Raw genomic sequence first — 12,523 nt, 5'->3', positions numbered from 1 at the left:
AGGCAAACAGTTTTAAACATGCAAAAGGTCGGAACATATGTCATCACGGTCTTGTCCTGAGATGGCTGCATCCCACCAGAGATGACTGGGGAACAGCAGCAAAAACTCGGATGGCGAGCACTGATTATATGTAACCCTAGGTCTAAGACTTAAAGATGGAGAAAGGTAGAAGGATAGCAGGTAAATATTAAGTATCCTGATAAATTAGGAATAACACAACTGAGAACATTGGAGAAGAGAAAAGGAAGAGAGGAAGTAAAATCAGCATCAATTGGCAAGTGGGCAGTGCGTAATAACAAGCGGGATTCAAAAAGCACCATTCAAAGTCTAGATTAAGGGGAAGGGAAAGAGAGCATTGTGACCACTAAAAAAAGCATTATTATGAAGGTAAACAGCATAGTAAAAATGAAAACTGTCTTAAATATTAAAGTATATAGTCATAATAAAAACTTTTTCTTATAATTTCAAAAATCAACATATTAAGGATAATCTACAAACTCATAAAAACAGCCACCTAAGAGGGCTGGAGGTAATAAAGGTAGAAAGGATAGAAATGGGACAGAGATTTCTCTGAGTTTACTTTTTTATACAGTTTTGATTTTCGAACTATGCAAAATTATACATGGTCAAAAAAAGTGAAATCCAAAGAATAAAAAGGACAAACATTAAAACTGATTGTAAATGGAAACAGATAAACCTATACCTGTCTATCAGATTATATATCAGGTATAACTACATAGAAAATGGAATTAGTTCAAGTACATTTTTAATATACATTCATAGAATATATTTGATAAATACAAAGGAGTTTAAAGAAATATTTCATTGTACTTAGTTTTTATTTGTGATGGTAAGTGATACTGAGATTATTTTGGGTATTGAAGCATACAGAAAATGCAGACTGAAGTATATTGAGGCATAAGGAAAATGAGAAAATACCTTAAACTTTTGCGAGGCTAGGGTTCTCACAGTGAGAGAAAATAAAATATGTAAAATGGAAGAAAGAGAAGAAGATTTTTATGGTATTGGGTTTGAATTCGAGGCATAAACTTATGGTGTTTTGAAAAAAATATATTTTTTGTCTCTGTGTACTGAAAGAGTCTAGAAATAGTGACATCTCGTCAGCAATGAGCATACCTAGGAGCCAGATCTTGGTTTCTAGATATCATTCTTCATTGAAAATAATGAGGCTCCTGGAAGAAATAGCTGATTCTAGGTCTGAGACAGGAAAACTACAAGGTGAGCCTAGAATCACTTGTGCCAGAAGACCACTGGGATGATGTTGAAATTATGTACAAACAAGACTAACAGGGCTCCCATTGGACAAGTTTGAGCCTATTTAAGCATCTAAAAGAATAATAACAATAATGGGGAAGAAGAATTTTTTAAAATGCCAGGTAGGAAATGTGGAAATAAGGATAGAAATAGAAAATTACCAGACATGATAACACCGCAGTGTACAGACCTTGATAGAGCCCTGGATTTAAAATACATATATTATAAAGACCATCTTGGGGCCAATTTGGAACATTTTCATTGAATTCTGTATTAGATAGCATTGAATCAATGTTAAGTGTATTGAGTGGAGTGTTTGTGACTTGAGGAGTCCTCGTTCTTGTCATTAGGACACAGAGTCTCAAGTATTTAAAGGATCATAATGACTGTAGCATAATTAGAATGGGACAGCAAAAATAAGCCTATATAATGAGAGTCATAAAGTAAATGCGGCAAAATGTTAGCAATTGGTGAATCTAGGTGAAGATGTATAGGTGGCTGTTCATTATACAGTGTGGGGCAAATGCAGGTTTAGAGTTGTTCACGTGGAAAACAATGCAACAGTACAAGAATAAACTGTGTGTTTCATGTACACACAACTATAAACCTATATTTGCCCCACTCTGTATTGTAACTTTGACATTTTTGAAAATAAAAAAACAGTGTGGTGGGCAAAAGCTGCTTCTGTTTACAGAAGAAACAGATCTAATAAGACAGTTGGGTATTATAAAATTATAAAATTACAACATTGCCATTTTTAAATCTCTAGTCACATAATAAATCTAGGCAATGATTGTCAAATCGGTGGTAAAAACACCAGGTAAAAAGTTGATGAGAACATGTAAAACCCAAGGATAAGACTGAGAACACTCGAATCCACTCAGCAATGTAAACATCTCTCAAGTGAACAGGCCTTGAGCACATCTGAAGTGATTTACTTCAAATATGAAGCAAATACGAAGCACACAGAGCCCCCTGTAGAGTATCCTTGCCCCACCCCCAAAAACCTGGACTGAATCAAGACTGTAGCTCTACAAGTTTACAGAGGATTCAGGAACATAATGACACAAGAAAAGAACAAGGAGCCGAATCCAGAATATGAGAAATTCTACAGGACAAAATAACCTGATTTTTTTTCAACAAATAAATAGCATGATGAAGAAATTGTTACAGATTACAGAAACTTAAGAGAAATAACAATTAAATCCAACATACAGAACTTTTTGGATCCAGATGTAAATAAACCATAAAAGTAATTTTTGACATTTTGAAATTACACATAAAGGCATATCAGATGATATTAAGAAATTACAACTTGGATACTAAAAGAATGATATGAAGGTAATGTTAACTTTAAAAATCCTTCTTCTTTGTTGATTTAAACTGAGGAATTTGAGTCAAATGACAAAATGGCTGGTATTTGCTTTACAAGATTTCAGCAAAAACAACAATTGTGTTAATGAACAAGTGCTTGGCAAAGTACTGATAAACAACAAAGCTGGGCGGTGGATACATGGTGGATCATTACATTATTCTCTTTTCTTTTGTCTATGTTTGAAAAGTTGCATTCTAAAGGTATTCAAAAGCTATAACTAAGTTTGGAATACACATATTTTTGTATACCTTTCTGATTAATTCGATAAATTCCTGGAAGGTGAATTGTGAGGTCAAAGAGTATACATGTTCCGAGAAATTTTGCTATCTATTGCTTAATTGCAAAAAAAACCCTGTTTTTAATTAAAATTTTATAATTATATAGTAGTTTTCCCAGAAATATTTCATTCCTATCAAACAAATCTCAAACATTAATGAGCACACGGAGTAATTTTTGTTTGTTTTGTTACTGGTCAAGGGAAAATTGTCAATGTCTCTTGCGATGATGGTCCTTATTCTGGCGGAATTCTCCCTCATTACTGCCTCGTGGAGGCCGAGCTCGTCACAGGGCTGAGCAGGTGCTCTCACCAAATAACACTTCAGTTTAGATTTGGACTAAGGAGCTGAGTGGGCTTCCACTGATCTACCTTTTTAGTTCAGAGAATTAAGGCTTTTATTTCTTACACTGTACGCATCAGAGGGATAGTCTATAATGTCTGAGGTCACTGAACCATGGTTCCTTTCCTGAGGAAGCTGTAAAGACTCAGCACGGGTGGAAGTTATGCCTGGGGGAAAACGAAAGGATCAAGAGCAGTAAGGAGGATAGTGTCTCTGGCAAAGGACGACAGTGGGAACTCTGAGGAACAGGGAAGTGGGGAAAAAGCAGTTCTTCCTTAATGCCCATGTGTTAATGATTTGCCAACCTTGACCAACATAAAAGTTATCTTAGTTGCAAAAGAGAAAAACATAAAATTCTCAATAACTTTCCTGCCTACTCCACTATGTCCATCTCTACCTGCCCCTCACCTGCCAGGGCTGCCCTTTTATCTAAGGTTAAACTGGCAGTTTTGGAAAAGTGTCACTTGGATTTTTTCAGGCACTGTTGTGCAGTAGGTATGCCAAAGTGCCAGTCAACATGCTCTACTTAATAGCCATAAGGTGCCAAGTGAGAAAAAAACATGCATGTCGGGAAATAGTTTCGTCACAAAATTTAAGTTCAAAGGTTGTGTGAATACTCACTGATTAATGTGTTTTGAAAGGTAGTTTGTACCTTTTGTTTGTGGACCCAAAATGTTGTGGGGAGAATCTCTTCATGGCATAAAGGGGGTTGTAGATTCCCCTGATATTTCCCCTGTTATTTGAGCTGGTGTTGCCTCATGTGCTAGTTTAGTTTCTATCTCCTAGCTTCTTCTGGGGGGATCTTTGTTATAAGGAGACCTGCTTTCTGGCAGTGGAGTCTTCATAGGAGCATTGATGTCCCTGCAGACGAGGCTGGAGTGCTAAGGAAATCAGCTGGCAGTAGTTTCAATCTCAGACCCTCTAAAATATCCAGCTCCATGCAGAGGTGTAGGTCCTCTCTCTTCACCTAAGGTCTTAAAAGATCTGGCTTTCTTGGAGTTGTCAGAGTATTTTCATTAGTCACCTCAACAGCAAACCCAGAGATAAATTTACTTGGATTCAAGATTCTGGTTGAAATGAATTAAAACCAGTTAAAGGCAGTTTTCATAAAATTTAAAAAAGGAAACAAAGAGGAAAAGAAGGGAGAAGGGAAGGATGGGAGGAAGACGTTTTATAAGGACACAGAGTTTCTCACAAAGACCAAGGGCACATTTGCACCTGAGCTTCAGGAAGGAATTGTGATCCAGGAGTTGGAAAGTCAGGGAACTCACTCTTTTTCTCTCATTGGCTTCATTGGTTTTTAGTGGACCATGCTTCTGAATTTACATGTACAGCCACCCTTAGAGACTGCCTTAAAATCTTAGTGCCAATCTCATTGGCTCAGCTTGAATCATGTGTTAACTTCTGGCCTAATCATTGATGGCCAGAGAGGAGAGTACATACAGATATAGCCACCCTGTGTAGCTCCCAGACAGGGAAGAATAGTAATAAGCAGGGAAGAAGTGTGTACTAAAAGTACTTCTACTCATCTTGTGCTGTGTTATTATCTGGATGTGTTTACCCCCATTCTAGGCCATCCTTTTTCATTTGCCAACTGTGTACTAAGTACTTATGGTGGGCATGGTTATGAGTTAGATGCCACAGAGACACAAAGAGGAGTCAGATATATCCTATCAATTGAGGAAACAGGGCATTTGGCAATTAAAATAGAAATTATATGAGGTCTGTCCAGAAGGTATCCAGCCATGTATTATGAAAAAATAGACATTTATTGAAGAAGATACAAGAAACATTGTACATAGGGCAATGACACCTCAATCCCCTTCAAAGGAGGCACCTTGGGACCTCACACAGTTCTCCCAATCACCATCAGTGGCCTGATTGTATTTCCCTGAATCTCATTGATGGTCTGAAATCTCTTCCCTTTCAAAGGTGATTTTAGTTTTGGGGAAAAGCCAGAGTCACAAGGAACCAAATCTGGGCTGCAGCGGGACTGAGTCACCTGGATAATTTGATGTTTTGCCAGAAAACTCTGTATGACACGTGATGCATGAGCAGGCATGTTGTCATGATGAAGCTGCCAATCACCAGTTGCCAATAGCTGTGGCCTTCTGAGTCATCCAAATAGTTTCTGTGGAGGAATGTTCAAGATTAACACAAAATTTGATGCATATTCATTGCTCTACTTGCTCAATCATTTTGAATGCGATGGCTACACAGTACGCACACTCACTCAACGGTACCTACCACCCCCACTGACTAGTACAGTGGTCATCATTGTTCACACATGTGCATTGCAGTCCACTCTCCTTGCTGCTAGGTTACAGTGATGTTGCACAAACCATTCCCATTATATTAACAATGGCTGGACTTTTTCTGGATAAATTTTGTATTACATAATATATATAGATTATTGTGTTACTACTGGTATATTGTGTTAATGAAATAATTATATATTGATAATATTAATAAAATTTAAAAAATTAAAATAAAAATTAAGTTAGAAATGAAATTGCCTTCCAAGGTGTTCAGCAGAAATGACCGTAGTAAAAAAATAGCACAAGTCAGCTTGCAGAGGATGTGACTGGAGGATCACAGCATGTCTTACAAGTCATTTACGCCTTCCTCTCAGTTGAGGGATCCCTGTTACTATATTGGTGGCAGACACTCAGCCCACTAGCCTCTGCTTGAATATGTTCAGAATGCTTTGTGAGGCAGAGGGCCCTTTTCATTGTTACTGAACATTACTTATTAGATTGTTCTTCCTTGCAGGAAAACAAAATAAGCTCCTAATGATTTCTGATCATTGATTCTATGCCTGAGCATCCATTACATGTGACAGCCTAGCCAGTGTTTGAAAATTTATGATGGCTTCCCCTCCCTTTCCTTCCCCAGAAAGTTGACTATTTTCTACCCTAAAGCTTCCCAAATTGTACAATGGTTACTTAGAAGACCTATTCATATTTCTCTTGAAACTTGTTCTCCTCATCTGAATCTTTTATCTGTAACCTTCTTAAATTAGGGAGCCAAACTTGGACACTTCATGGGGTTTGACCTGTGTAGATTACAGAGAATTCAGTGTGGTGTTTCTGTGACTGTGGGTGAGAAAGACAGATGGCTTTTGGAGGTGGTGGGTCTGGGTCTTACAGAAAATCAGGTGTTCTTTTTTAAAATCAGACTTCTGCCCAAATGATGGCTAACCCTATGCTCTCTCATGAAATGCTGTTTGTAGACCCCTTGCATCAAAATTAACTGAGATTATTTGTAAAAATAGGAATTAGGGCTCTTTACACTATTGAATCAGAGTCTCTGAGTGTGAAGTCTGGGAATCTACATTTTTACTAAACTCTCCTGATGTTTCTTACATACACTGACATTTCAGAACCATCAATATGGTAATTAAGAACACAGGATTTCCCAACTTAAGCTGTGCAGCTGTGGAATTGTTATTGGCCTAAAAGGATATTGGTGGTTTCATTTCTTCTGCCATTGATTGGTTTAGGTATGAGTAAGTGATTTGATCCTGGAAATGAAATGTGAGGGAAATCTGTAGGGACCTTCTGGGTAGGGTTTTCCTAACCAATAGAAAGAGTGTAGGAAGTGTATTTTTCTAGAGGTTGGTGTCTCTGTGTGGTGCCTGGAATCGCTGCAGCCATTGTGTAAATACCAGGGGAGGTGCTGCCCACATGTTGAGAATGGCGAAGGGGAAGGATGAGTCCTCTATGGTGTTGTTATGCTGCTCAGTCAGCCAACTCTGGGACCAGCCACTCCTCACCAACGGTTGTGAGATAGCAGACCCCTGATACGTAAGCCTGTTTTAGTTAGGTACTCTTACATGCAACTGAAAGCATTCTAGTGGACCTAGCATGTAATGCTCTTAGCACAATGCTTAAAACATAATATTTGCATAACAAATGACAGCTGCCATTATTTTATCATTATTATTAACAGAAATAGTGGAGTTCTTGTCTATTAAATTTACGACAGAGATCATAGTGTCAATCCTATTATAAGACACATCTCAAAAATATTTCTGAAAGTTTGCTGTGACTTTCCTTGGTTTCCACTATTTATTTAGGATTATTAGAATCATGATGGTTCAATGTATATCAGATCTTCTTAGCCTTGAGGTTTTTACAAATTTGAAAAATTTTTGCCTTTTAAGTTTTCACTTAAATTTGGCCTCCTTTAAAATATGGTTATGGTTTGAATAGAAAGAGATAGGCTTCCATGTTGGTGGTCAGAACACATCACAACTGAGAATTATTCTGGGAACGAGACTAATTTCATGATTTGTCATGGGTGGTCCCAAGGTAAGCATTGTAAGGGCATTTGGAGGGCAGCTTGTGCATGTAGGAGTTGGAAATTTATCCCGTAAATTCCTGGAGATTTTTGTCTGGTGAGGCATCTGAGAGAGTTAGCTGAAGTTAGGTGCCCTGCCCAAGGTCATTCAACTGTGGTGTGACCAGAGAGGGATTAGAATTCATAGTCACAGTGCCTGGAATTCCTGTGCGTGACTAGACTCTACTTCGTGATGTTACTTGGGTGCAACAGTAATTACTGTGGCTACAATGTTTCCAGAGAACAAGGGGAGGGACAATAGTGGAGTCAGAGTCTGGTCCAACTCTTGTTTTAAAAAGGAGGAAATTGACATCTTTAGAGGTCAAGTGATATGTCCAAAGTTACATGGCCTACAAGTGGCGTATAAGGACTTCTGTCTTATGATGCTTGGCTTACATCATAAGATGCTTCTTACAGATGCTTCCTTCTTTTCCCCTGTATCATTTCTGCTAACTTTATTTAAAACTTCTCTTTCTAGAATTTTATGACATGAGAGCTAAAAACATTTGACAAAATTGTAAAGTAGACTGCATTCTCTTATTAGCTCTATTGCTTAATTTTCACTTTTTCTACTGTCTAGTTGTATCAGAACTTCTTGTATTTCTTTTGAATTCCTAGCAGATGTGTGAGGCCAGTGCTTACTTTCATGGCTGGTGTATCAAGGCATATTCATTTATTATGTCCATAATGTAGAAAGTCTGACTTTTTTGTGGCTCCAGAAACAAGTGTATTACTTGGAATTTATGTTATATTACTTGTTATATATGACATGAATATTACTGGATTGAAGAATTTTGCTTTTTTTAGGAGGTTCATTTCATTTCCCATTACTCCAGTCTTCATATTCAAAGTACGGAGAATTCTAAGTGGAGTATATTGAAGTAGATTCAGCTTCTTTGCATTATTTCTGTATTCAATTGCTAAATTCTTTTATAACTCTATTGAGTGTCTTTTAACTAAATTAACACGGCTTGCACAAACCGCTCTGTTCCTGTGGAAGTCAGGTACAAGAACATGAGATTTCCTATTGTTTCATTCAATCCAACCAATGCGACCCTAAGAATATGTATAAAGGAACTTAAGAAGTACAAATTTACTACAATCGTAAGAGTATATGAAGCAATTTATGATACCACTCTTGTGGAGAAAGAAAATGTTTGTGTTCTTGACTGGCCTTTTGATGATGGTGCACCACCATCTAAACAGATGGTTGACGATTGGTAAAGTCTTAATATAAAAATTAAGTTTTGTGAACAACCTGGTTGTTGTATTGCTGTTCATTGTGTTGCAGGCCCTGGGAGAGCTCTGGTGCTTGCTGCCCGAGCATTAATTGAAGGTGGAATGAAATATGAAGATGTGGTACAGTTCATAAGACAAAAGCAGCGTGGAGCTTATAACAGTTAGCAACTTTTGTATTTGGAGAAGTATAATCCTAAAATGTGCCTGCACTTCAAAGACTCCGATGTTCATAGAAGCAACTGTTGCATTCAATAAAACGGGCGTCTGATGCCATGGCCTTGGAAGTGGAACTTGAGACAGCACCCAATTTGCCACGCAGATTACCAACATGCTGGTGTGGTGAATAAGTCTAATGAAGCTTCCACTGGAGTATGGAAAAGCAGTTTTACCAGGCCACAGGCTTGAAAGAATTGCAACCTCTATGTTTGGGTTACAATTAACTTATTTTGACACTCAGCAAAAGATGCTTACTGTTCAGCATTTATCATTTGTACCAATTGACTTTCCCTGAAATCATGCATTTTGAGTTATATCTTTAAATCTATCCCTATGCCAGAACCTTATCAATATATAAAAAATTTGGAAAGATTAGGTGCCGAAACACCCATCACAATTCTTGTATATTTTTAGTATCATCCAGAACTAATATCACAGGAACTCTGAACCACCTGGACCTAACAGTTTATCCATTCAGTCATTTCAAAAGTAGAAAGTAGAACCTATATGGTTATCCGTCTGCTCACTTTATGTTCATATCTCCCACATTCATTCAAGTGTACGTTAGGTTTGTTCAACTTTAAAAAAAATTGTATACCGAGTCCTAGTGATTATTTAATGTCTTCCTATAAATCTCACTTTGTGTTGAATTAATGGACAGCCTCCATTTTGAAAATCTACATTGTATAGAAGCACTTGTCTTAAATTAACAGACAAAAAGCCTGTCGGTTATTTTTAATGTTTGTACCTGCGGGCAGCTTACAGCGAGACCCTGAGGAAAGAATGGGAAGCTGTTAAGTATTTTCAATAAAGTGTGGCCTTTGTTTTGTGCAGAACATGTAAAATATGCTCTTTAATATAGTAAATATTTTTAAAGGGTACAGATGCTTTATTATTGTTGCTTAAATAATTCTTAATCATAAACATTTAAAAATTTTTTTTTGTTTATACTGTCTAAAGTTGTTTGCCAATTTATTTTTGTTTGAAGTATGCTTTTTTCCTTCCTACTTTATCTTGCAAAAAAATTTCGATTTTTGCTAATGAATTGATCGGATATCTAATGTCTTATATCCCTTTTGAGCTGTGTAACTTAATATTTGGAAACTTGATAATTTGTTTTATTAGCTGTAATTGATAAAATGGTAACATGTATTAATGTTAGTTCAACCATGTATTTATACCATCTGGGAATGTGTGGTTATAGGTCTGTGGGAGAAATAATTTGTCAGTGCTCATTCACCACCTGGTAAAATCTACTGCGAGAGCTTAAACACTTAAATAAATAATGAGATAAATTTATCATTAAAAAAAGCTGAGGCAGTTCCTGCTACCCTGGCAGTTACAGATGAGGAAAGTGGGGGTCAAGGTCGCACAGGTAAAAGCTCTACAGCTGGGATTGGAGGCCAGGTCCATTTGAATTTAGAGCCCTTACAGATTTAAATTAAAAAAGGAAACGTACTTTAAACCTATATAATCCTATTAACCAAAGTCACCCTAATAAGTTTAATTAAAATAAAATAAAATAAAATGATAAATTAAGAAAGAGGGACTGGCACTTCTGATGAGTTTACTAATACAGAAAAATAATCTGGGGCTTAAGACCCAGATCTCAGAGGACAGTGCTGGGCGTGGGGTCACCCGGGGCGTCTACAGAGGTAGTGACGGCACTGAATTCTCAGAAAAACAATCACTAGAAGTCAAGAGGTTGCCTATTACACAATATTGCCTAGAAGTGGCCCATTTCTGGATATCAGCCAAAAATAAGTTTGTTTTGGAAGGCAGCATGGCACCAGCCAGTTAGAGATGCCAGCTAGGGGCTGAGGTCTTCAGACTGACGTGTCACTCACAAAAGGAATTGTGCTCTTGAATTCTGCATCACGGGGAGAAGGAGCCTCACTCAGTTTTGACAGATGTCATATCAAGAGGGGTTTAGAGCAGAGGCTATGGATTTAGATTTGTTGTTTCTTGTTTGCGGGCACCAGTTCCCAAATATGTGACCTTTATCCAGTGACCTTCATCTCCAAATTCTTCGAAATGGGATAATGATGGCACTTACCACATAGCTTTGCTGCGAGGGTTTGGTGAGGTGGTGTGTGTAACACACCAGGCACGGAGCCAGGGCTCTCAGTAGATGAATGTTCACAGCTGTCACCGTCACTGGGGCCGTTATTCTGGTGGCTCCTCCTGGTAAGTCAGGAGGGCAGGCCTACACTTTTGCACTTCCTCCACAGATCTGCATTCCATTCCTACTTTCTTCAGGAAGTCACACAAGTTTTCTGGACTTTTCTGTCATGACAGAAAGCCAACAAGAGAGTGTGTGGCCCCGTGCACTCCTGTGCCACATAAAATAATGGGGATGAAGAGAGAATGCCTGGCCCCCACCCTGGGCTGTGTGCTATGGTCACTCATGATGCTTTTGTAAAAGTAGATTGGCCTCTGAGCCATATGGAGGTGACTGAGTGATGGCACAGAGAAGCCAACAGCATTGGAAGAAGAATTTATTACTCACAGTTCTATAGGGAGTGGGCATGCCACGTCACATGGGTCACATGGGTCTCATGGGGAACACCAGACTTGCTTAGGAGGCAGAAAGGAATGAGAGGAAAGTGCAGGCCAATGCCTTCACTGGGTTTTCTACAGAAAGGGCCAGGCAGAGGAAACTGCTGAAACTGGAGAGTGTCAAGAATTCTGGCTAGCTTTGGGCTACAGAGGTGGTCTTTAGTTACCTGGTACGTGGCCCTGGGTTGATTCCGAGCAGAGGAACACGGCTGGGCATGTGAGGGTTAGACAAAGGAGGTGGTTGCAGGATTTGGGCTCAGGTTTGCATACATACAGTTTGCAGAGGAAAGGTGTGTTCATGGGGAAGATGTTATCTTCAGTAGTTAGCTAGCTCTGGGAGGGGCCCTCTCTCCCCAGACCTGGAAGGTCCCCAAAATGTCAAAACACCATAAGACACAGAAAATTTTCATGAAACATACTTGATGCACTCATTTATCTGGCCCCTACTATCATTCCCTGGTTCCCTGACCTTCAATGTTCCCTGAAAAGTGGATGAAGTCATAGGCATCAAGGTCACATGCATAGGTCAAGCTGTTCCTGGTAGAAAAGCAAGATTTGTATGTTCTGGTAGACAATGCAAAAAAATAGCCTTCAGTTATCTGTCAGGCTCTGTGGTGTCACACAATTTACAATGTGTTTATAGTCTATGAAGAAAAGAGAGGAAAAAAAAAAAGAAGAGAAGAGAAAGACAATGACCAAGACAAGCCTTGGGGAAAACATACTGCAGCCTGCTGTATCTTTTGGTGGTGCTACCAGGCAACTAGCAAATTCCCACCAGCCCCGCAGCTGTCTGCTGATTTAGAATCTTCAGTTTGCAGTTTTAGAAAGGAGTCTAGGTTATAATTGCAGATTTCACCAGATAAAATGAGACAAAAGCAAACACCACTTAACTCCCACCTAC

General features: G+C 38.5%; 1 pseudogene; it reads left to right on the top strand.

The window, feature by feature from the left end:
* Nucleotides 1–8,622: 8,622 nt before the first annotated feature.
* On the top strand, nucleotides 8,623–12,001 carry LOC123813518 (annotated as a pseudogene).
* Nucleotides 12,002–12,523: the final 522 nt, after the last annotated feature.

This window comes from Phyllostomus hastatus, unplaced genomic scaffold, assembly GCF_019186645.2.
Source record: "Phyllostomus hastatus isolate PE091 unplaced genomic scaffold, TTU_PhHast_1.1 phas_contig_152, whole genome shotgun sequence".
Lineage (NCBI taxonomy): Eukaryota > Metazoa > Chordata > Mammalia > Chiroptera > Phyllostomidae > Phyllostomus > Phyllostomus hastatus.
Note: the sequence above shows the minus strand (reverse complement) of the source record. Positions and strands in the feature narration are given on the sequence as shown.